The sequence below is a fragment of the Zophobas morio genome, unplaced genomic scaffold (assembly GCF_036711695.1).
Source record: "Zophobas morio isolate AGI-343-1 ecotype UQ-CSIRO unplaced genomic scaffold, CSIRO_AGI_Zmor_V1 ptg000024l, whole genome shotgun sequence".
NCBI classification, from domain to species: Eukaryota; Metazoa; Arthropoda; class Insecta; order Coleoptera; family Tenebrionidae; genus Zophobas; species Zophobas morio.
The window spans coordinates 4523870-4549932 of record NW_026972129.1 but is presented as its reverse complement, the minus strand read 5'-3'; the positions used below and the strand labels follow the sequence as shown (position 1 = coordinate 4549932).

General features: G+C 31.5%; 1 long non-coding RNA gene across 2 annotated transcripts in view; it reads right to left on the bottom strand.

The window, feature by feature from the left end:
- LOC135135545 (uncharacterized) overlaps positions 1-26063 on the bottom strand; it is a 48458-nt gene that overhangs the window by 1837 nt on the left and 20558 nt on the right. Inside the window, exons 2-3 of one of the 2 annotated variants that reach the window (XR_010281596.1) lie at positions 18046-18236; positions 17920-17983 (exon numbers count right to left, since the gene is read on the bottom strand). This is a non-coding gene — a long non-coding RNA (uncharacterized LOC135135545). Of the gene's footprint in view, positions 1-17919; positions 17984-18045; positions 18237-26063 lie in introns of those variants that run through there. The other variant, XR_010281595.1, reaches the window with a different exon arrangement.

Genomic DNA, 26063 nt, shown 5'->3' with positions numbered 1-26063 from the left:
TCATAACAAATTAGATCACAAAAATGGCAAATTATTAAATTTGGCATAAATATGTGACAAAAATTATTTAATTTCTAACATAAATTTACGCCGAAGAAGTTTACGATTCGGCTAAAAGGATTCGATGCGTTTGAGGGGTATTGTTCGCAAAAGAGTGCCTCAATTCTTTCAGTTCTTGAAACCACTTTGCGGATTCTAGTTCACAACGAATCTAAGATTACTAAATTCTCGGAGAAAGACATACCTATTTGACATGTTTGTGGAAATCATGTTGGCATTAGTAAAACCGAGACGCCTATTCCGACACGAGATGTTTTTTTTTTTGGTCGTTTACTAATTAGGCGTGCGGAATATGAATTTGTCGTGTGAATAGTTCCCATTCACACTTAGGTATCTATCGGTCTAATGTCGTTGTTGTATTCGCAAGACCTTCGAAGATGCACTGTTGCGGCAACTTATTTGAATATTACCATGTTTTCTTCGTCTCTAATAGGACTAGAAGCTTCGATTGACGGTTTTACGGTTGCATTCGACAATTCATTCGTTCGTTCATTCATTCATGGATACGAAATATTTCGGTCTAAAAACCATCGATTGCGATGTTACCCGTAGAATGACTGATACGCTGTTTTTACTCCGGTCTATGAATTTATTCTTTACAAAAATTAAAAAAGATAAACAATCGTAAATCGGACCAAATTGATTACAACTTTTGTCGATTCGATTTTTACATTTTTGTGCAAGCTTTCATTACCTAACATGCGCCCAGCACTTGCTTATATGTTCAAATCCATATACAACCACTACAAAATTAATGTTTTTTTAATGGTAAAAATTGTAGAGGACGTATTATATCTAATTCAGCTCTCGTATGAATATGGAAATCACAATCGAGCAGAATCAAATTAGTGCAATGATTGTAAAGGTATTAACAGCAGCAAGAGTTTAACATAAAATACGGTCTATTTCTCATGCCTGTACATACGTTTTTCAGAACAGTGTATGTAAAAAGGACGTTTTGATTAATGACAAAATAACTTTTTTTTTATTCACAGCATGTAATTTACAAAAATATTGGTGGTTTGTTTTTCTGTATCTGTTGCGTTTTAACTGATTAATTTAGAAATTTTGTGTGTACGTTTTTAGCCACAATTTATTTGCTTGGCTCTCCAAAAAATTTAACTCCCTCTGAAAATTTTGTTAGGTAAATTATACTTCTAAATATGCAGTATTACAAAGTTGTGATTTATTAGTAATTCATTTCCATTTTCAAATTCACGTGTGTACATTTACGAGTCATATCAACAAAAATCAAATTATGAATATTCCTAAATAAATGTGTTTTTATCAAAGTCTCAATGCACCACGTTCTCGTGCAGATTACTAACACTGTCCTTTATTAAAACAATATAGGAAAAAGACAGTTGACGCATTTACATCAAAATATTTGCCTTTGAATAGATTTTGTAATAGTTTATGTTATTAAAATAGAATAGTTGTAGCAACGAGTATCTCTATACAGACAAACTTAACTTAGAACCGAAGTACTAGCATTGCAACTTCTACATCAAGTCGATAGTAACCTGCCCTTTTAATATTGGCACGCACTTTTGAATGCAGATTTATTTACTACATTTGTTTCTACATACATATTGGTGTGTATAATGTAAGACTTATCAACGTTATCTTGTTCTAAGAATTTCTGAAACGGGAAAAAAATGGATATGTTGAGATCGAACCCCGAAACTTTTACATATACAAAGCGGACGTGACACCATTGAGGTAATTCCGTGTGCTCGCTACTGATGTTGATATTTTGTGTTTATATAACTTTGCTCGCAGAACAATGGAATAATAAAACGATATAAAAAATATGTAAAATTTTAATATATGTTCTGTAATCATTAAATGAACCTTAGTGTACACTAATACTTCAAAAAGTTAGTTCCAATCAAATAGTAAAACGTCATTTCATAAATGTTATTGTTGTTACGATTGATTATGCAAAAATGTAACCCTTATTACAGCACAAATAAAGGAGCACATTATAATATAATTTTGCGGCGAGCTTTACTAAGCAAATTTTTGGTGAGTTGCGCAGACAAAATTTTGGTTAGCGTTTGGTAAAACTGGATGGTAATCCAGATCAGTCTGTAAGTTCACAACTCCTGTCCTATCTGTCTAATAAGTCACACAGAGACAACACTCCACAAATAAAAATAAAAAAAAAAGTAACAAGTAAAATTACAGTTTCCTATGTTTATTTTGCAATTTTTAAAGAATGTACGGTCGTGGACAGTGAATTTCGTTCACCCAATTTCTTTGACAGAAAAAAACTCTAAATTAGCCCTTAGATCTTTCTAACCTTCTAATCTTTCTAATTTTTGTGAATTCGCGTGAATTGTGTGAAAGAAATTCACTGTCCGCGACTATACAACTAGAATCTCTCTCATGTTTTTGGAGAAATAAATAAAATAAATATCGAATTACATTTTTTTACAGAAACAATCGAAAGAAAAATATCACATCTTATTTGCTGTGGTGCATGGGATTCTGTATTTGAAATGAATGAGGTTGAAAAGCAAAAACTCAAAGTGCTTGGTGCAAGTGTATTTTTTTTAGTAATTGTCGAGATACATATAAATGATGTATATATATATATATATATATCACTTTTAATAGATATGCACTGTTAACAGTTTTAAAAATGTATGTATAAATAAAATAAATATTAAATAACGTAACACACAAGAAAACGAATTAATTAAATTTTATAAATTTATAATTTTCGAGTTTCAATAACTCCATGTCGTCGAATGGTGTCGATTCTTGATTTCGTTGCAGCTACAAGCTCCTGTACAGAGGCAACATCAATTTTTTTGATGCAGTATTTTATTCTGTTGATCAGTTCTTCGGTGTTTGTGTTCGATCACTGTACGAGCATAGTGAGCACCCGCTAGATAGGGCCAGAACACGTAATTGTCGTGTAAATGATATTTTCGTATAAAAGAAATTAAACGAGCTCGAAGACAGTCACGCATGTATGTTTGGGCATTAATAGCAAATCCAGATTTACGAATGAGTGAGGAGCTGATTTCTTTTGCACTTATTGCAATCCATACAAGAACTTTACCTTCAAATTTAGTTGTTGTTCGAAATTTTATTGCGCTGGGTATTGCCGAAGGGTTGCCTGAATAATAACCGCTGTTGCCAGAAATCATTGAATTTGTTAAAGTGAAGTATGATTAATCATCTAATATGAAGTTGTAATCTGAGAATTTTCTGTACAAACGATTGCACTTAATTTTTGTCAAAGTTCTTTGTTGCTCGGTTCGGTTGGGTATGGTTTTCTTCTTTCTGTACCTTATCTCTTTTTGCTGAAGAAGTTTGTGCACATAACTTTTGGATATTCCCAATTTTCTAGCTGCTGAATGATATGATACCTTGTCACTGTTGTCAAACGTTTTCAACGCCTTTACTTTCGACTCGTTCATTTTATGGGATTTTTTCCGGAACCTTTTTGACGTTTTGCCGGTAACGCATTTTCAAAGCTTATAAAATATTGTACACAGTCGTTTTTGGGACATTTTCGGATAAAAAGTGCCGAACAGTAAATATCTTTCCATGTTCAATATTTTCTGTGTAAAACTTATATGTACATACACACGTTCTCGGAGAGCAAGTTCATGCGACACCATTTTTAATAACTTTGAAAGACGACTGACAAACGGCTATTAGATATACAAAAATTTAATAAAAAAGACAGCAACCCATTTGATTTTTATACTTATTTTTTGATTACGAATCACATGAATATAAAATTTAAAGCAGTACAGATTTTTAGTGGACATGCGTATTCGGTAAATAAATGAGGCGTCATTTTTATATTAACATCTTTCATTAATTATATGTGTATATAGAAGTATCATGGTAAATCTCTTCATAATAAAAAATAATAGGTACCCCTCATTCTTCTACTCCTTCCTTTCAAATTAAGTTCGATAGCCCAGTATTAAGTCAAAATTAACTCAATAATATCAGAAACTAGAGCACATCTAACTATGTGAACTTCCTAAAAAATTACTTTGGCATTTATCGTTATATACCTACCATTATACGGAAATAGTTTTGTCATAAGAATTAAAACTCTCTGTGTGTTTAATTGATAATAATTGTATACACAATCATGGTCTATGTTCAAAAACTACAATAAACGTAATTATAATTTGAACGTAAAGAATGTAGGGTTGTGTCAAATAAGTACGTATTGAGTACTTTTGTACAATAATGACTGCTCTAATGTTTCGAAATTGTCCATCTCTGGCTAAATTACTTTTTAATTAAGTTTTATTTTAAGATAACGTATTTGTAACTTACGTGCAGGACATAAATGTTTTAATAATTACTATTAGTATGATTTCATATGAATACCTACAAACCTACCAAATAGTTTAAATATTCTAAATTATAAAAATTTCGGAGTAAATGTCAAATTTTTAGTAATAACATGTACCACTGAAACTACAACCAAGTGCATATACTTTTTACACACACCACTAACATACTACCACATATAGACTAATTACTAGCGACAGTTATTTATTCTTGTCATTTAAAAAAGGGAACATGATATGTTAATTCACTATAAACAATCGAAAAAAAAAAAAGTAATGATAAGTTTAATGAATAATAATATTCAATTGAGAGAAATATTTAAAATGTCCGTTTGTGTGTGAGGTGTGTTATGCAGCAACAATTTATTTGAAAATATCTTACATTTGATCATAAGAAGTATTTATCAGCCTCCAGGACCGGAGCTAGAGAAAGCAACATTTCATTAATGTTAATTTTATTAATTTAAGATAAAATCGGAATTTACGGTATTCCGAATCGACCAGCAACACGTAAGTGGTCCATCAAGGATTTCGTGTTAAAAACGTAGTGCTAGCAAGTGCAATGATCCGAAGAACGGCCTGCGAAGAATGCAGTCACCTAAAGAATGCAAAATCAACAGAAAGATAACTAAGACCTGTAGGAGCTAAGTCAGCACGTACGTGCCGAGAATTTGTCATTAATAAAGTATAGAGAATGTTGAAACGTACGTCTCAGCCTGAAGACCTTTACCAAAGATGCGAATGATGCGACGTTAGGATTGCAACCAGATTTAGAGTGGAATGCGAACTAAATATGGGGTTAAAATAGTGTCAATTCTTCTCAAGGAAACTTGAAGACACACTTTTTGCAACCGATACGACAAAGTTTTAGAGCAGGGAAATTTCAATTGTTTAATAAAATATAATTTTTTTTATTATGAAATTTTTATAACCAAAATAAATCTAGGTACATGGAAAAATTCACAATAGTTAGTTAACGCAAATTTGGTACGCCATTTAAAAATTTACTTACGCAAAACAGAAACATCATGCTACACTTTTCATAGTGCAACTATGTAACTACTTAAATTCGTTTAGTAGTGATATTTGTAAACACACCACGTTCTACTAAAATGACAGACAATTTCAAAATTTGACATTTACGAACTGAAATTAATTGAACTGAAATTTTTTGCAAATAAAAGATTTGCACATTTGATGAACATATGATGAACATACATTCTGATGTGCAGTGTAACACTAATAACAAAATTTCTATATTTCGGAATGTAAACTAAATTAGGTCCACAGTTTCAAGCAATGGGATCGTGTATTTTTTTTTGACACTTGTGTAACAAATTCTAACAAAGTTGTGTTTATGCAAAACTCGGTGCCTTTTTGTGGAAGTTCGTTAACTTCTTTAATGATAATATAGATAAATTAATTTAATTAAAAGTTCTGTATTTCCGAAAATTATGTTTTGACTTACCAAAATTTCAGAAAACTTTATACCGTGTCGTACCTCTAAAACAAATTGTGAAATTTGATAGGCTGCACTGGAATTTTTTAGGCACCTGTGTACAGAAACGTAAAAATAAGAGTAATTAATAAACCAAAGGTAGAAGAGTACGTCATACTCCACAATTCATTACTTTACAAACATTTTAAATGGAGCTTAGACAGGAAGAATAAACAATTTCAATTAGTGTACTACTGTCTTCTATCATAGTTATAAAGCAGTTAAGATTTTGAAACTATCAATACGACAATTTCGAGAATACACATGCTTAAAATATCTAGTAGGTAAAGACAGTAGGAAATGGGAAACCTACACTTTCGTATTCTAAAATCTGTGAAGTATTCGAATGAAATAAAATTACATATTCATGAAAATCAGTTGTATTGTAATAAACTATGCTCTCTGCTCCTGAATAAATTCGAAGTATTGGCGGAAAGGTAGTTCTCATATTTCCAAATGGACATATTTTTTGTATTCATCATCAATTTCAAGTGTTACACATTCGTCTGGCATCTTACTTTCATACAAAACGTAAAATTTTTAAATTTATTAAACTTATTTCTCGGAATGGCATTTGTGGTCTCAATTTAATTAAAAGAACAACTTGTAGCAAAAATTACCTGCATAATAAAGACCGTATAACCTGAAGTTGCTAATTCTAAACGACTAATGTATTTCGTTATGAATAAGCGTCCACGCGTTACACTTTTTCCTGCAAAGTTATATTTAGTAAGACATTTCCCTTAATTAATGCTTCAATTAAATGAATTATGTCTGGCTATATTTAGCGAAATGGTTTCTTTAATTAGAGCAATAATTGCTTAAATTATATCTAAGTGTCAATTATTTTGAAGTCGATTGATTAACATTAGGGGAATATAATCTTACCAACTGCCCATAATACACTAAATATTCTAATTACCGTTACTTTCTATTGCACATTTCACTCCAGAAATGCAGTTTTATACACAATCAGAAACTAAATGTTTCATTTGTATTTTTAAAATAAACATGAACAACGTATACATATATATTGTAAGTATCAAGCTATTAATTTCTTAGCGATTTAAGTTGTTATAACTTGTTATTCACAGAGTGTTGCCAATTATATGCATTAGACAGTTCGTTACTCATACCGAAAGGCATTTGCATTCGTCTTGTACTTCCCCACTCATTAAATTATATAGCTTGTCAAAATAAAGAGAACTTATTACCAGCACCTGCTGTTGTAGATGTTTTGACGGCTGAGTTGATTTCCTGAAAATTGATCTGAAACTGTATGTCGCTGAAAAAATGTGACACTATATTGTCGACTAAATCAGACAATAAGCATCCTTTTGTTATTTAGGTGTAACATAGAATGTCCTTCGCCTCCAAAATACAACAAATGCACGTTATTGAGATGTAAGACATGTGTCGGTAGTGAATCACTTTGTTCCGTATCATTTTTGTCACAAACATATATAACTAACGTTAGTTTGCTTGTCTAATAGACTTACAAGGATAAATATTGAATACTGGACAACCATTGAAATATGCTGTACTGGTGAGACCTAAGGAGGTCGAAACTGCAGTCAAACAGATTTTCATTGCGTTGTCTAAATCTTTACGACAAATGCATATTAAAGGATATGTTCTATTCATTTAGGGTTAGCAACCCTACAACTGTTTGAAAAAATTAAATTTCAATCAAAAAAAGTTCAAGAAAAATTTTGAATGGAAGTTCTAAGAAGGTTCTAAGACAAATTGGAAATAATAATAATAATAATGGTAATTTATTATCCAACAGACAAAAAATCTATGTGGATACTTGTACACAACTACGGAAAAGTATACACCATACATATAACAAAAAATCAATACAATACAATTATACAACTAATCACTAATCACTAAAAATTGATATAATAAGACATGCAGGAATTTCAACTACAGTGGCAAAAGAACGGCTTTTTTACATAGATAAGTAACATGTTTGATACTCTGTAAGATGTCTGCAGGTGGAGCAATATTATTGTAACTTCTGCACATATCATATATCGGCGAATAGAAATGTTGATTAGTTCTACACCAACCTATTGCAAAATGTTCCAGTATATCTACTATTTAAGAGCTGTATGTAAAACGATATTACTAAGCAGATTTTCTGAAGAAATGTTCTCGTTTAACAAATGTTACACAAGTTTTTTTTGAATACGCTCTATTGAAGACATATGAATTTTGTAGTATGGATCCCATACAACGGATGAATATACTCATTTAGAACGAATAAAAGAATAATATAATACAAGCAAATAATCAACATTGCCGAAACCCAGGGTATTTCTTATAATAAACCCTAACATTCTATCAGCATAATCACAGATATGTTGAAAGTGAGATATAAATGACCACCAACACCAAGGTCGTTGATTTGGAAGAGTTAAGACTATTCTGTATCGTTTAATACATCTTTATATTGTGTAGTATCAGGTGATCTAGAGAACGTTATTGCTTTACATTTGGTTATATTAATATTGTATTTATTATTGTAACACCATATAATAAAATTATTAACACTCTGCAGCGAGTAACAATCTTCGAGTGTGGTAATATTTAGTTTTAGGAACCTTTAGGTCATCAGCATCAAAAATGGGACACTTAAAATATAGAAGTGCGTCGTTGAAGTATATAATAAAAAAAGTAAACTTTTGTTCTATAATTTTTTGTACAGTAACTCATAATCAGAAAGTTAAAAATATTGATATATCCTCAAAACACAAAGGAACGTTGCAAAACCGAATGCTTTCAAATATTGCAGATGTTTTAAAATTATCATTAGCATGGTAAATCTTTTTAATCAAAATATATTTCCTTTCCCCCCTCCCTCAAAATTCTATCTAAAATGTGAAAAATAAGTTAGTATGATGAGTCTATACTTCTGATTTATCATACCATTGATAATCTTTAGATTTGCTTATATAGGGTGACTCAAAAAAATAATTTATGACTCAGTTTAATTTACTGATTAAATCATATGCCAAATATGATGAGTCTATACTTGTGATTTATCACTGCATTCATAACTTTTAGATTTGCTGCTTATACATGATGACTCAAAGAAATTAATTAATGACTCAATTTATTTTATTGATTAAGTCAGAAACTGCAAAATCGAATGCTTTAAAATCTTACAGACTTTGAAATTATTATGGGCATGATAAATTTTTAATCAAAATATATCTAAAATGTACAAATATGATGAGTCTATACTTGTGAATTATCATTGCATTAATATTTTTTAAATTTGCTTATACAGGGTAAATAAAAAATTAATAGTGAATGAGTCAATTTATTTTATTGAATAAACCAGAAACTGCAAAACCGAATGCTTTTAAATGTTGCAGCCGTTTTAAGGTTACTGTAATCATGGCAAATCATTAATCAAACATAATGTTATAAATGTGTATAAATCCCTACCTCATTCATTATTACAAACAAAATTAAATATCCATGATTGAGATTATGCGAGTTCCTTCCACTAGATACGACACGAGAGGAATTCGTAAATACTGCCCCTCCGCCATATATCGTCACAGCACAGAAACATAAAAACGACTTTTGATTCTATTTCTTCAGATTTAATTTTAAACATTAGTAACTGTAAAACACGTTGTTAATTTATCGGGGTATCTAAGGATGCGTTCGTCAAATGACATGTATAAAATAGTCGAAGTTGGGCACATATAAGGAATTCACGTTCGGTAGATGTAACTAGATTTGGTAACTTTTTTTTTTAAGCTGTGTAACTGCGGACATAATTGTTCTAGTGTATAATGTATTACTGGAATGTCAGAAAGTAGCTATCAAAAATGTGACATGTAAGTAAGTAAAGGTCAAATATCGAAAATGTGATGGTTTTGTGGTAATCTGGTGAATCTATTTTTGAACCAAGGAGAAAATCGCATCCCTCTAAAAGCCCAAAGAGCAACCCGCATGTAAAATTTTGAATCTTTTCCCTTCACTAGTTTTTTTAGGAGGACAAGCTTTGATGTCATCATCATTTCACCATGGATCCGTTCTGGTATATCCATGTCTCATTCAAGAAAATGAAAAGTAAATCTTCACCACAATCACGCAATTGGAGATAGGTACCGCCTTAGAAATTTGATTCTGGCAGCTATAACGTGTTTAAAATGTGAAAAACTTCGCCTTCGGAAACCTAAATTTATACGTGTATTATGTACAATTATTTTCAAAGCCAAGTGTTTTACCTCTTACAAAACAATAACGATTATATAAAACTTAAAAACCAATTGTAGAACGGAACCAACAAAGCATGTAGGTATATAAATCTGCGTAGTCGTCTTTCTGATTCTGTTTATAATATTAACGGCACAAGCGCCGCTGTATCTGTATTATTTTAAAATTCGAAAAACACTCGACAACACTAGCGAACTTTGCGGAGAATATTTCTGCCACCAGTTTAACTGTTTCCGTTATACCCAATTTTTTGAAAACCACGAAATATTTCTTGTTTCTTTTCCTTTAAAATGAGCTTTCTCGTGATTACTTTTATGGAAACTGTTTCCACGCTGTATTTAAGGATTTTCTAGAAACGAAGCGTGTTGAAATTAGAAAAACTTCGTTTTTTCCACACAATTCAGATTTGACATTTGAATTAGAAAATTAGACAGTAGATGCCAATCTTAAATTTCTAGTGATCTTAAGATTGCAACTTAACCACAGAAAAGTTTCTGTCAGTTACTTCTACCGAACGTGAATGCTTATTACACGTAAGTAAAAATTTGCAAAATCTAATAAAAAATACGTAGACACCTCTAAATATGTGGCAAATTAAATAAAGATTTAGTTTAAATTTAAAGAAGACATATTAACAAAACATATTATTAATTTGTTTCCAATTGGGTTAAAAATAATTTTAAAGTTTAATAAAAAGAAATAAAGAATAACACATGGCCTTGAGTAGAATGGAAAGAAACATGCTAATTTGGAAAGAATGGTTTATCCAAAAAACGAAATTTTTGGGGTACGAAATACCCAACTATCGGATGGGCAAAATTACAACCGCTATGTTCAATTATGTTCAATTCAAGGAATTATGAATCTTTTTTACATTTATATTATATTTTGCAAGAAAATAATCAAAATATTTATCGATTCCATTATTTAAAACAATCGCACAAAATGATGTTCTCATGCGGTTAGAGCTGGAAGTCTATTTTAAAGGTTACTAAGTACTGGATTGTCAAGTCCTCAATCGTTACTTGAAGCATTTGATGTTCAACATTTCTCTCAATTTGTAATGATGATCAATTATTATGTATCATGTATAATAACGTGCGATCAACAAAAATTACTCTTTAGTTAGCAGTAAATTTTACTTGTCTTCTGGAGCTTGCTTGTCCAGCGCTAACAAAGTTATACTGAAAATTTGCGCATGTAAAACACATAAATTTTTACGATAAATTTGCTGCTTTTCTTTAAATAACAGTAATAATCCTTGCACGTAAAAACCAATAACTGCACTTTACATAATAATGATTACTTTTCCCGACTATAAAAGCTGCTTTATAAATAAAAGGATATGTTATATATATACTAAATTATATAAATTATATTTTGTTATTTTAGAATCCAACGTCACTCCATGCGCTCAATCGTGTATATGTATAATATTAGAACTATCAACATTCGATAACCTATGACCAAGAATCCGGATGTCAGATACTCATTTAAAATTTCGTTCTATTTTACATGTATTTAATTCAAGAACAACAAAAAATTATTGAATAAATAGAAAATATTAATAAAGTAGGAAGAACTAGAACCTAACTTGAGAATTACAGTTTAGATAAAAATATTTTTTCCGGTTATTACAACATTTACAGTATGATCCAAAACAAAGGAAGGCTGTGATAAACATACGTAACCTTATTCCATTTCTTTCCAGTATATTAACTCTCTATATTAGTTCTCTATCATGCCTTACGTGCGCTGATCACAGCGTCCCTTGATGAAAAAACTTTTCCACCTCCTACATTACAGTACAGCATTAAACATCAATTTGATGGAAGTAACTCCATTTTATTAAAAAGTTTTATTTGCTATTGGCAACGGGAAGTACATAAAACTATCCAATCACACGTTATTTTATTGTAATACACTGCCAGACTAAAAACTACATTTAACGTTGGCCATTTGTTAACACAAAATCTTAACTACAAATGGTACATTCTTTAATATTCTTCTGCAATTTAGCGATACCATAACTTTTCTAGGAAGCATAAGTCCAAAGATCACATGCAAAAATACAGAAATACAGAGATTGAAAAAGAAATTAGTTAAAGTTGGCCATGCACGAAAAGCCGTTTGTCTTAGTTTAAAATAATTTTTCATTAAACGTTACGTTGACAAAAGTAATTTGCAATTTTATCAAACGAAATTAAAGTTTTTTGTTAGAATCTTGCTTCAGAAATGGGACAAAATTGGAAAACGGTGAGTTTGATTTATTTTGTTTTAAAACGGTAGGTGTCATAATTCTAATTTTAAACTGTCAATTTGACATTTAATAAAAAAACATTAAATTACTACAAACGTCTTGTCCTGCATGACCAACTTTGACTAATTTCTTTTTCGATCTCGCGGTAGTACCAAAAACATTAAAAAAGATGATAAACCAACGTATTAATCAAACTAATAAAATTTTCATACACGCCATTTTGCCGCAGGAGTCACAACGCTACTAAGTATAATTCGATTTTCAACTTGAGAAAAATCCAAAAACCGATTTTATTTATATAGGTGTACATTTTGTTGCCAAATTTGACGTTGTCACATTGCCCCCTGCCTCAACAATCACCAATCCAAAAATTTTATTAATACTCTCGTAGTTTTTTTCATTTATTTAAAAAATGGATTACATTCTTTTATGTTTAAATTAAAAAAAAACAAACCTTTATTTTCTTTATCAAACATGAATAGGATTTGTAACGCATAGTGTACTGTTAAAAAACATGTCTTTTACGGTTTTAATGATTTCTAACCACAGTAAATATATTATTTATAGGAATATTTGGAGATCATTTTTATTGTTCTCATAATGGGACACAAATATGCTTACGATTATAAAGCCTGTATGTCCCATTGTGAAACACAAGTACCTAATTAACTCTATTTTCAAATATTTCTAGAAATATTATATCTCCCTCAAATCGTTAATAAATTTTCCATTAACGACACATATTTTAAGTTCACTATAATGAAATAATGTTTTAACTAATAACTACATTAATTTTTATTATTAACTTTCATTTCATAAGGCGTTTAAAATAAGCTTAACTGACTTTCATACAAAGGCACGAGTTTATATTCAAAAGGTTCCCGCACATTATACAAAGCTGCTGGAATTACTTGCAGACAGTCCCAAATGATTGATTCTTCCCAAGTTTCTAGTTTTGTTATGTTAACCATTTAATTTAGCTGCAGTTTTTTGTAAAAGAAACAGAATGATGGAATTCAGGCATAAACGAAGAAAATAAAAGATAAGAGAAAACCAGTATTTATAAATCTGCCATAAAATTTTTGAATTGTGCTCTTGACGGGTATGGGACGAGTGGGAACGCTGCAGCAAAATTTTGCACAATTTCTCTGTTTATAAGCCTTTAATGTATCCATCACTGATCATTTCCAAAATTTTAGAAAAGTCCAGTAAATGTCTGTTTTTACGTGGCTGCTTATAATATTACCGACAAAAATTTCCAATTTTTTTTTAAGAAATATTTTAATTCAAAGCATGACCTTTAATAGAATCGACAAAAGATGACCCAAGTGACATTCAGTAAAATGTTCAACTCTGAATCTTTATTCAAACGTAAGTTAACATGGGGTATAAAATTTTAACATAGGAATCCCTAGGGCCACTTTGTAAAAAGATGCACGGTATATGTTACAGTGAAAGCTGGTAACGCAGTGAATGCCAACAATCACTAGGGAATGCTAGCATTTTCTGAGAACTTTTGACTAGTGAATGCTATTCCCTAGTGATTGTTAGCATTCACTGTATTTCCAGCTTTCACTGTAACATGTACATAAATACATATACAGAAAACAGTATCTGCCGCAGGAAGTTTTACCTACAGAATAAAAAATTAATAATAACTCAAAACCTCATTTTTTTTTCCTTAAAATATTGCATTTCACATATACCTAGCAACTACGTTTTAAACAAAACCTCGGACACTTATTTTGGAACAGAGTAATAAGTTAATAAGATATCGGGATCAGGGACAACGTGACAAGATCGAGGTCTGACATCAAAATGGGTTCCCCTCAAACTTAAAATTGACCTATTTATGGATTTTTCTCAATACCTAATCTAAACGGCCTGTATTTGAAGTCAATGACAACATCCTTCATTGTTTTGAATTAAAGTATCTATCTGTTGTGGAGTTATTGTACCTATTTATACTAACGGGTGTTCAATTGAAAAATCACTTAGAGAAGGCGTTGGAATTTCATTTGACACAGTCGTCATGTCTGTTCTTTCCATCCATTGGGCAGAAACATAACCTGTTATATGCTGTATGTTATAAGAACAGACATGCCGTTTGTGTCAAATGATATTCCAACGCCTACTCTGAGTGATTTTTAAATGGAACACCCGTTATAATTGTCTTTGTCAAGATTCCACCCTTTCAGTTCGTAAGAAAATTCGGTAGGCTTCAAAATTACAATTTGCAGCTGAAGCAGCAAACAGATTTTCATGCTCTTGCAATTAGATTTAACCACAACCCAATGCTCATAATCCGAACAAATGGGAATGCAAGGCGCTAGGATTAGTAGGTTAGGTAGTTTCCAAAATTAGTTGTAAAATATGTATACAGAAAAGCGTTTTTCCTTTGTTGTCGCAAATGCAGTTTAATAAATGGGACCATGATACCTTAATGTACACCTGATAAGCCAAAGCAAAGATATTTGAGAAAAACGCAATTAGTTTAAATAACAAATCTACGTCATGTTAGTATGTAATTCATTATAAAATATATTGTTAGTTAACTTTTGATTTTAAGTAACCATAAATTGTTACAATTCCTATAATTATGGTGCATCTGATAAATTATGCACTCGTTTTCCTTTTTCTAATGTACCTAAATTAAGGAAATATTGTAATATGATTTAACTCATTATGGTTAGTGTCATCATTTATCGACGTTTCATAGCTTCTTTATTAGACAGATAATAATTGTTGTAAACTTGTGGATATATTTTAGCAACATCTTGTACATCAAAAAAATTTAAATCTCTCTGTACATTCCCAAAGATGTGATGATGTCATCTCAAATTCTGCGAAGTAAATCCAACCTAAAACGAGCAAAGCAATATACTGATGATTTTCTAAAATTCTTGTACGCACTGCTGAGGCCAGAATATCTTTTAAGTATTGTAACATTCTATTTTTATGGTTCTGTCATTTTTGATGCTGACACTGGTTGCGACGTGCAAATCTTTTAAACGTCAAAGTGACAATTAGAAATATTATCATTACATACATAATCATTTTTATATCACTCACCAAATATGTAATATATAAGTTTCCCAAAATCTGATGTATCTTTCGCGCCCCCGTGCCCTCACTACAATAAACAGAGCAAAATGTACACACCAATTTTCTCCTCTGGTTAATTTGTTGAATGAATGTCTAATTAGGGTTTTAGTTTTTTTTATCCAACCCCAATGAGTTACACTATGATACAGATTATACAATCAATGGTGACGACAAATTTTGTCAATTTTACCTAATACTAACATAATTCAAATGAAACATTCGTCTAAAGCAATTTAGATAGAACCTTCCTATCTCCCAAACGAACAAATCGAGCTTCTTCGAAAAATTATAAAATTTAATTTTGTGGATTTTTTTATGATAACCCCCAGGGGGGTATTTATGTGTGGACTGCTAAAGTACAAGTAAAAAAGCAAGTGAGTGTTTCTATAAAATTTTGTGATGACGTCATCAACATTTTTGGAAAGACACGTATACCAATATGAATAGGTGTAGTCTAATACTAAGAACAGTACCATATACACAAATTTCTGAGAAAATAGGGTGATAAATTGTCTCATTCATTATTTTTTTAGTCACCTTGTATAAGTTGTTCTAAAAAATATGAATGCATTGATAAAATTTAAGTATTGACTATGATTTACCTTGCTTACGACAAACTTAAAACGTTTCCAAAATTTCAGAGCATTCGCTTTTGCAGTTTCAAAGTACAATTTTTGCAAAATGTTGTTATAGATTTTTTTTTTTATTTTTGAAGAATATGGACGTCTAGGGTAAAAAGTCAAAGCCGATGCATAAAGCACATCTGTAAGCGTACGATCTTTTATAACATTTACTATTAAATATTTTGAGGTGACGTCATCACATTGTTGGTGGGGATAATGAGACAAATTTTGGTTAGCGTTTTACTGTCTACACAATATTCCTAACATACATACATACAGCATTTGAGACCAATCGGTCCGGATATTTTGTGTAATAAAAATCGACACAGACAGCAGACAGACAGACGGAAACGGGAGCCCTATTGTTTTGTACCCTAGGCTTTATAAAACATCAAAAAATATGAATTTAGACATTAGCATACGCTCAAGAAGAAAAAATATTCCCACAATGGCATGAACTGTTTAGACTTAGTTTGTGAGATGAATTCCTTTCATAAAATTCCCGCTATACACAAAATTTTATTTGGTTTGGAAAATTCACTAACGAAATGGACTATACGACGATTGCTGCCTTCTCTAGCTGTAACGAAGTGAAAATGGATCGAAGATGGTGGTAAACCAACAATGAAAACAATTTTTGGCCTAGCGTATGTCAAGTAATTCGTAATCGCACATAATAAATACGAGTTGTATACGGAAGTAACTAATAGAAATAGAACAAGATAAAGTTCGTAAGCCTTGTGACCAAATAATGTAGGCAACTACGGCAAAACTATTAATAAAATAGTAACATTGCGCGATGGAATTCGGTCAGCATCAAAAAATATTTTAATAAAATAACAAGGCAGCAATAGATCGTGTGACTGACTAAAAATCATGTTGTTAGTGCATATGCCGTTAGTTTACGTTCGTAAATTTGCTAGATATGGTAGTGGACCTGTGAGAACTATGTTTTTGTTAAATACCTACGAAGGCTACAATTATTCAGATTTTACCTCTAATAGAAGAACGTTACTGCGTTTTTTGATGAACGACAAATCATACATGTCCAGTCTTGGCGACCTAAAATCATGCTTCATCGAAATTTAAGAATTCTAATAATACCTACAACATATGTGCCCGTTTTTTTTTTTTTTTGTTAAGGAAAAGAAAAAAAATCGAAAACATTTTTTACCCATAAATAGTTGCAACACAGTAAAAATATACACCGCCTGAATAACTCATATTCCGCTATGAAATTATGGCAACCCTTACTGCTAGTTTGAAGACATAATTCATAGATAAGAACACCTAAACCTTAGTAATTAGTGCCTTTTGATACAGAACAAAATCCGAACAAGTCATAGTCTTGTGGGCTTTGTAAGCGACGAATACACTTTTGCACCCACGTATCGATGGATTTTCGGCAGACATTGATGAGACTCGGTACTTTTTTATCAGCGATCCAATAAAATATGAGTATATGGGGCCCGTCGACAAGTTTTTAACGTTTGTGTTGTCCCGGTATCTCTAAAGATATTTGGTTGTAATACGCTTGCGCAAAGACCGTGCGACTTTTTCACGGGCGCCTGTCCCACGGTCAGCTGCTGGTTTCAGATCTCGCAATTTCTTCGTTTGCAAATTGCATTCACTCCATTTCGGTATGTGTTTTTGATCTAACTTCATATCAGTCTTGTTTTCATATTTGCTGCAATGTACTTACGAAACTTTACGAGAATCGGAAAAGATGCATAAATGCAATGCACATGCCAAAAATAAACGATCAGCAACAGTTACGTTAGGGTGCGAATGTGCAAAAAAATCACGTAGTAGGAAATACGAAACGGGAGCACACCCTGACATTTTCGCATTAGACGATTTTCTGTCAAGGTATCGGAAATAAAAATAAGAAGCTATAGGCTGTTGGAATGTAGATCTACTCACCACAGCGGGCCAACGAATGAGCACGAGTTTTTAATGGCACAAAACACCACCTTAACCATCACGAATCGTTTGCGCAACTGCAGAGAGATGCCGTAATCAGATGCTATATTGAATCCCACTGCGACACACCACAGCACCACACATCGAGAAGAAGGTCCAGTTGGTACGTACGTGTACATTCAGTCGCCTTTCTGTAACCAAATCGATTCATAAATATTTCCGCCCACTCGCGAATAAAAAACTACACTACATAGTCGACGAAACAGTTATTTTTACGCTTCGTTTTGTCCCCAGACAGACTATTAAACGCATTCCTCGCTACGTGCCTGAGAGGATTCCACGATCATTTTGTTACTCTTTCTCATCTCGAACTACAATCGAAGGAAGACCGATAGTGATGGTGTCTTGCACTTGTACAAAGGCACCGACTTAGCTGCCATGGAATATTTTTGTAATGTTGGCATTACTTTCATCCCGAAAGTTGCCAGCATACGAGTTTCAAGTTCAAACATCTAAAAAAATTGCAGGATGTAGCCAGTTTTAGTGAGGAAAAACTGTTTAAGCTTTGAGTCGATTAACTACAGGAAGGAAGCTGGCCAGCTTCATGCTGAATATTAAATTGGTTTCCGATAGCATCATTTGAATTGAAATAAAGAAAATGAATAATTTTATATTACTATTACAACGAAAACATATTTTTTTATGTAGAAAAGGTAGATTGATTTGCAAGTTTTTACGGTTGAAAAATACCCCTCCCAAAGAGAATTTCAAACAATTCTTATCTGTGTAATTTTTGGACATTTCGTTTAGAGGATGCATATGAATTAAGTACAAAAATATAAAGTAATGAAGTAATATAGTTCTAATATTATTTTTAAAACAATGTATCTAATTTTTGAAATTTTTATGTTTACTATATATTCACTTAGTTTCTGCAAGCAAGATGTACTAAAATTTATCGTCCGTGAAGCATGTTCTCGTTAGTGAAAGCCTTTGCAAATTCTTCATGAATACCTATTATATAAGTAAGGAACATTTAAAGTATTCCCAAACGGCATCTGTTTGAAAAATAAAATAAAAGAATTCTGTTAAAAATGTAATGGAATTTAATGGTTTGTGATTTTGAAGAAACGTTAGAAGTATACATCACTTTCATTTTGAAAGTATCGGTTCTGCGTTTCATTGTTGGAATTTGAACCCAAAATTGGGGTATCCTTTAACAAACGATATATCAAGTGTACCAATGCAAGAGGTTCTACCCATATTGATCTGTTACTAGATCACTGAGCAAACAATTGACTTTTTTATTTTTTAAGTATAAAAAAATATTAGGATTCGTAAAAATGAACCTAAACTAAAATGCAATATTTGCTATAAACATTTTTATAAACATCCTACATATCAAAATTAAATAGAAAGACACAATTCTGTTAAACTCTGTACTGTAAATTATTATCCGATGGAATCGCTTTCAACGCGTAACATTATCAAATAAACAAATCTTCACACGGAACATAATAACTTCGACCGTCATTTTTTTAAATAAAACACGTTATGCACTTATTTGGGCAAATCATATGTAGGTATGTACACGATTTTTATGTAATTTCATTGTTATACTCGCCGACACATTTATTTAAGCGCCCAACAGTTCACGGATGAAGTTGTCGGGGTTAAAACTTAGTTAAAACGAGTTAAGAAGTTAAAAATTTATTAGGTGGGGTTGCAAAAAGCGCGGCATGACGAATGTCAAACTAATGACTGTCCACAAATATCCCGACCAAAGTATTCATACGAGCAGATAGGGGATATCCCCAATAACATCACCACAAATACCTTCTTGTCAGGATAATTCAACACTGTTTCATAGAGGGTAGTTCATGGCCTTTTAGTTAACAGTTGCCTTATTTTTTGGAGAATGTTAAACACATTTACACAATTTTTTTACTCGCAAAATTAGTGACTTACAAGTCATATTGTACTAATCAGTAAACCGACTAAACATCCGACTTCGCTGAATCCATCGGTTTTGATAATTTTCCAATACGCATGAAGGTACCCACCCAATATTTGAATTACAATAAAGATAGTGTCTACGTTATAACGGAAATGCGACGCCAGAAGTTAACAACGTAATATGATTTACTGAATTGTATCAGCAACAAATACCAGCAGGAATACAAACATTCATATCTAATCCCGAAGAACGTCGAGTTATTTATACTTTCAATGTTTCGATACTTACGATGAATCAATAGTAAAAGAACTTAAAAACACTGGCTTTCAATAAAAGATATTATATTGTTATACGTAAAGGATCAGATAAAAGTTCTCATTGTTTACAACGTACAGTACATACCACCATGATGGCACAATGCATCACTTACCGTTACATTTAAAAATTCTGGTTATTAGAAAATTATTTTTCGAACAAATGTGACCCCGCAATGGTAAAACTCCAATAAAATTTGTCCGATCGTCCCTATAGAAAATTGTATGATATTTCATAATTTCGCCAAGTATTAAATATTATTTAAAATTTACAAAATAGAAAGATTTTTTAAATGATTTAATACTCTCGTTCCTTACAAGTCACTTACGAAAAATCAAATTGACGTGGTGATTGTTTGCAATACTATTAAATAACGTTCATGTCCGATGAAGATCCCATGAAATACAATTCTTAAACAATTTACTTTCTGGATGTGGTAATGACACTATATAAACCAAGGCATAAAATAAATTTTCTGAGACTGCATAGTTCTTTCTGCCGTTTGGATATGAATAAAAATAATTTGTAATACGAATGAATGTCAGTGTGAATTCCAATAAGGAAAACAGAATAGCAAATAGTACGTTATTTGGACGATTTTGTTTATTCAAACACGACCTGTGCAAACGTTGCATTTTGCAATACGATTTTTATGATACATCCAGATTTTTCAAGCACTTTTTTAGTTACTTAGTCTCAATAATTAGTGTAATACTTTCTCCTCATTGTTTAAATCTCAGAAAATAATCTGTTAAGAATATACCTACAGAATCTCAATAAAATGAAGCCATGCAAGCAAGCTGACTATTCTTTTTTTAATTGCTGAGGATCAATATATTTTCAATATCTTAAATATCACATAGTTTTTGATATGTGGTGTGGGACAAAGCGTCACCAACGGGTAAGTAAGTCATTCAGTCTTTATAAAAAAGTAAACATAACTTCCAGAATTCGCTTTAGGCATTTTGATTTATACATAAACGCACCATTTTTCAAACATGATCATTATTACACCTTTTTAATCATAACACTAAGCTAGTACAACTTTAAGACACAAAAAGATTTTCGAAACGATCACAGTGGATGTTCGTTCGTTTAGTGAATAACCCTAATAAGATACTTCTTGAGAGCGAAAACAAACACCCATAACTATCAAACTGCATTTGCTTGCTTGCATCAATAATGTAATAAAGAATAAATGAATAAGGTGAAAACTAAACTTTTTTTCCTTGCAGTTAGTACATACAAAAGCAGTGCTCAGAATTAAGATATCATAAAAACCTAAAAATTAACACACGGATAAATATTGTAAAAGAAAAATCGAAAATTATGACATAAGAAGTCCAAAGATATTGAAAATACCAATGGTGAACCGTTTTTAATAATAATCAGCAAAAGTTAAAATCCTTTTTTACAAACTTATATTTTATGATTAACATAGTTTTTAATGTTTTTATTATTGCTACTTGTAGAAGAACTTAACTTACTATCTTTGTAAAAATAGGAAAACTGAGGACGACTGAGAGTATTATGAATTATGAAAATAAAATAATTATCCGGTTGGAGGAAGCTACCGGGAAATATTCCAAAACCTAGATAATGTAAGTAATATCAGTGTTTATATTAGTTAGAAGGCTGTCAATGTAACAAACTTTCGCAAATTTTAATTAAAAACTGTGAAATTCAATGTTACTTTTGGTACGTTATTTTCACACTAAATTAATACATAATTCAAAGTAGTAACGATACAATATAGGTACGTGAGATGCATATCAGAACAATTTCTTGTGACAATTATTTTTTTAATAAAAACCAAAAAGCAAAATAACTAATTTACAAAATTGTTTGTTTTTCACTAACTGAAATGGACATCTATTTGATCGTCATATTACTTATTTTCAATTCGAAAATGCTCCGCAAAGAATCAAAATCTTAATCCGTTGCCAATCAAAAAGGCAAGGTGCAACTAAAGAATACACGCGTGCAGTAGACAGATGTTTCGAGGCAGGTGTCTTATTTCCTTTTATAGTCCACTTGGTTACAAACTTCTTTATTCCGATCGGCCAAAAAAATAATAAAGGGTTTTACATATTTATTTACTAGTAAACCGTAGTTACAATACAAAAGTGAAAGATGGCACACTGTAACTTTAATAATACCTAATAATTTATATTTTGAAACGTCTACTTTTGATCTGAAAGCACATTAACAAAATTCCACGGAAATTTTGTTTTTCAGTAAATAGAGTATTTTGACCTGATTTAGAGTGTTGACGTAAAAATGTCATAGTTTTCTTGGATCTAGAACAACTATTGGTAAATGTTGTGTGGATATGACGCCTCAGTTACACATAAATAAGCAAGGTACCAATCACATTTTTATGTCTTTAACATTTTGTAATACGTGTAAGAATATAAATTGAATATAAACAGCTACATAAACCGACAATAAAGGTGTGATTAATGTAGAAACAATTGAGTTTTTCTAATACAATAGTTGTGGATCTGTTACAACTACAATAATTACGCAACCCACCCTAGATAATACGCAAATGAGGAATGGGGTGTCTCAAGCCGTAGTTACAGTAACGAAAGATTTTCTGTGTACCTACATATCACAAACTGCACTCATATCATCAGTGATATTAAAATTAGTTTTTCAGCAAATTATGTAATGCAATAACAAACACAGTGAAGTCGAAAATTATGTTCCATAACTTATTTGTTGAACAATTTTAATGAATACATACTTATTTTAAGAGATTATTTCAATAAATAGCGTGTCGTTAACAAAGACGAGTGTTCAGGTGTTTTTCCGCAAGATCGCTATAAAAATGAACAAACAATAAACGTCCACCGATTCCAAAACTACCTACCTACTAACTCAACGAATCAAATGAAAATTTCAAAACAGCTGACGAAAATTGAATGAATAATAACACTGCTACTGCTAAAACAAATGCCATGATCGTTTTCTAAATTTAAATCCGTTCGTTATTTGTAACTAAATTATTTTTTAAATATGGAACTTCTTAATTTGTGGTTTAATGTTAACTTTAGCTTTCAATTTAAAATTGTAAACCTATTAGTAGCAGTTTCTACCAAAAATTTTTAATTTTCAAGAATGAATTCCAAACTATCTCGTTGTCTTACTCTCCCTATACACAGGGTGAGTCACTAAAGACGCGGTCCTCGGTCCTTATTTATTAGAAATAAAAAAGTCGTAGACCTTCAGCATGTAGATAAAAAATATTTTCCGACTGTACAGTGTTTTGTTTTCAAGGCATAGCACATAACTTTTTTTTAATAGAACACTTCTACATATACGTCTCCAAGTACTTATTTGTGATAATGAATTATCATGTAAATGAATAATTCGAATTGGTAAATTCTATTATTACACTTTTCCACTAGATCATCAGTGTTGCCAAGGTACTTTACCATGCACACTCACGTAATATCCGATTAACTAATTGAGGCACGGTGCAAATCGACAGGAATTTAATCATGATTACGACTTAATCAGCACCAGTTAACCGGTAACCGTAAATTTACTAGTGATTAAATCGTCTGATCACAGAAAAACCACCGGGTTTTGCAAAGTACAATATGGAATGAAAATGACGTTACGACGGACAAACGTAATATGTGTGAGTCTGAATTTTAAAACTTACAATTTTTATCCGCTTCTTTGCGGATATTAAAAGTATTTCTTGGAGAGAACCACTTAAAAGAAAAAAAAATACAGTATGTGTAAATAATCAAGTCTTGTAAGTTGGATAGAAATCAGTAAAATCATATTCAATTCTAATGGTGTGTGTACGGATCAACTACTTATTATATCAAATAAGCCAGGAGATTTCTTCTGTGACCCTGGACAAAGAAGTGCTTTGTTTCATTTCTTGATCCGCTATTTCTGGTATACGGTTTTTCAACGTTTCCCTACATTTTGTTCAAGGAGTACATGCACAGTTTTGTCCATTCACAACCAAAATACTGTTAATTTATTGGTATTTTATAGGGAAATAGTTAAAGCAATTAAGGTAATAATTACTTACTGCCTTCCTTCCACATTTAAAAGAACATCATTGACAAAGATAACATTGCAAAAAAAATCTAGTATTCAATAATTAACATCTTAGTATTGTTATAAATGTTTTACATGTCAAAAAATTACTTTTAGAACGTCTCTTTTAAAATAAATTTAGTAGATTCTAAAACTACAGTATCTGCGCAAAAAAAAACTGTAAATAAAGTTTTTAGTATCTTTGAAAAGTATTTAAAAATGTTAGAATTATAAAATTAAAGTTGGATTTACCTAGCAGAATTTCGGATGGTAGAAAATTCTTGGTGGAGATTAATATATTTAGGTTAGTGTTAATAAAATCGCCAACAGACAGACAGAAAGGCAGACAACAGACAAACGGAAGCGGGAGGCACAATTTTCGTATTGAGCACGAAGTAAAACGTGCAGAAAACATTAAATTAGCCATTCATGCCTTAAGCTCGAGAATTAATAAGCGATAACAAACTGGTTCAAAAAATTTGAAAGGGTTCGTTAAATGAATAAAATCAGTCAAGTTTTCAGTTTAATTATAATTATGTATTCAAACGTTTTTCCAGGGGTTGAAACTGTTTCAAGGCCGACTCCTTGTCCTGGCCGGTACTGAATTTTATTGATGAATTTATCTTTTAAAGTTCCGTGGCAAACCAACACTTTTCAAATAATCTCATCGAATGCCATTAACCGTGTTCATCGACAGTTAAATGCTGTGAAAAATAAAATAGCGTTCAAATGTCATACATTCGCGATGAAAAATTAACGAACACGTCAAAGTTGTATTGAAGAAAGTATGTAAGTTGCAACTAAAACAGTGGAACTATTTCGATTTTTTCTTTGGGACAAACCACTCTGCTAAAACAAACACGTAAACTAATCCACTAATCGTATAAATTCGGCAGTGTTATCGTTACAAGGTGACTGTTGCAATGTTTTTCGTTCACATCTCATGCAAAAAAAACACAAAGGTTTTAAGATAAAGATCTTAATATAACAACAAATGTCAAAAGTGAGTCTTCCGCTACCGTGGCGCTATCCGACAGGAGTTTTATTTAGATTCTGAAACTGTCTGAGGTAAAAGTCGCATTTGCTTATTCGTCTATTCGTCTATTATGCAGTTCACGTTAAGTTTGAGGCGAAGAGAATATGAGCAATGCACTTTACATGGGAGATTCCATAGCACTGTTGCCAGTTGTTAAAGACACCGATTTTCTGAATAAGGGGGCATATGAATCCAGCACAATTTATCATATGTATAATAAGTGGTCTTTGTTACTCCACATCTGCTGTTAAAATTCGATCTTCATTGATTAACATTTCTTCATGTTTTAAAATCTAATACATACAGGAAATTTTGTCTTGGTGTTCTAACAGTAATAGAAGTGGACGTAATTTTTATTACATCAATGCCTTTGAAGTTTTTCACAAAATTGTTTTTTTTTTTTATTACTGACGATTTGCGAATTGATCAGCGACAGAATTACTATTACTCTAATACTTATGTACTTCTAAAGAAAAAATGTGCGTTTTTAACGACTGACACCGTCACCAAGAAAGTCTCTCATACAACATACACTGTGGTTAAGGGATACACACTAACTTGCTAGTAAATTAAATTTTGACACATATTTCACAGTTTTTAAGAATCTTAAAAGGGTGGTCTTTTTACAATTTTGGTGGAGCGAAT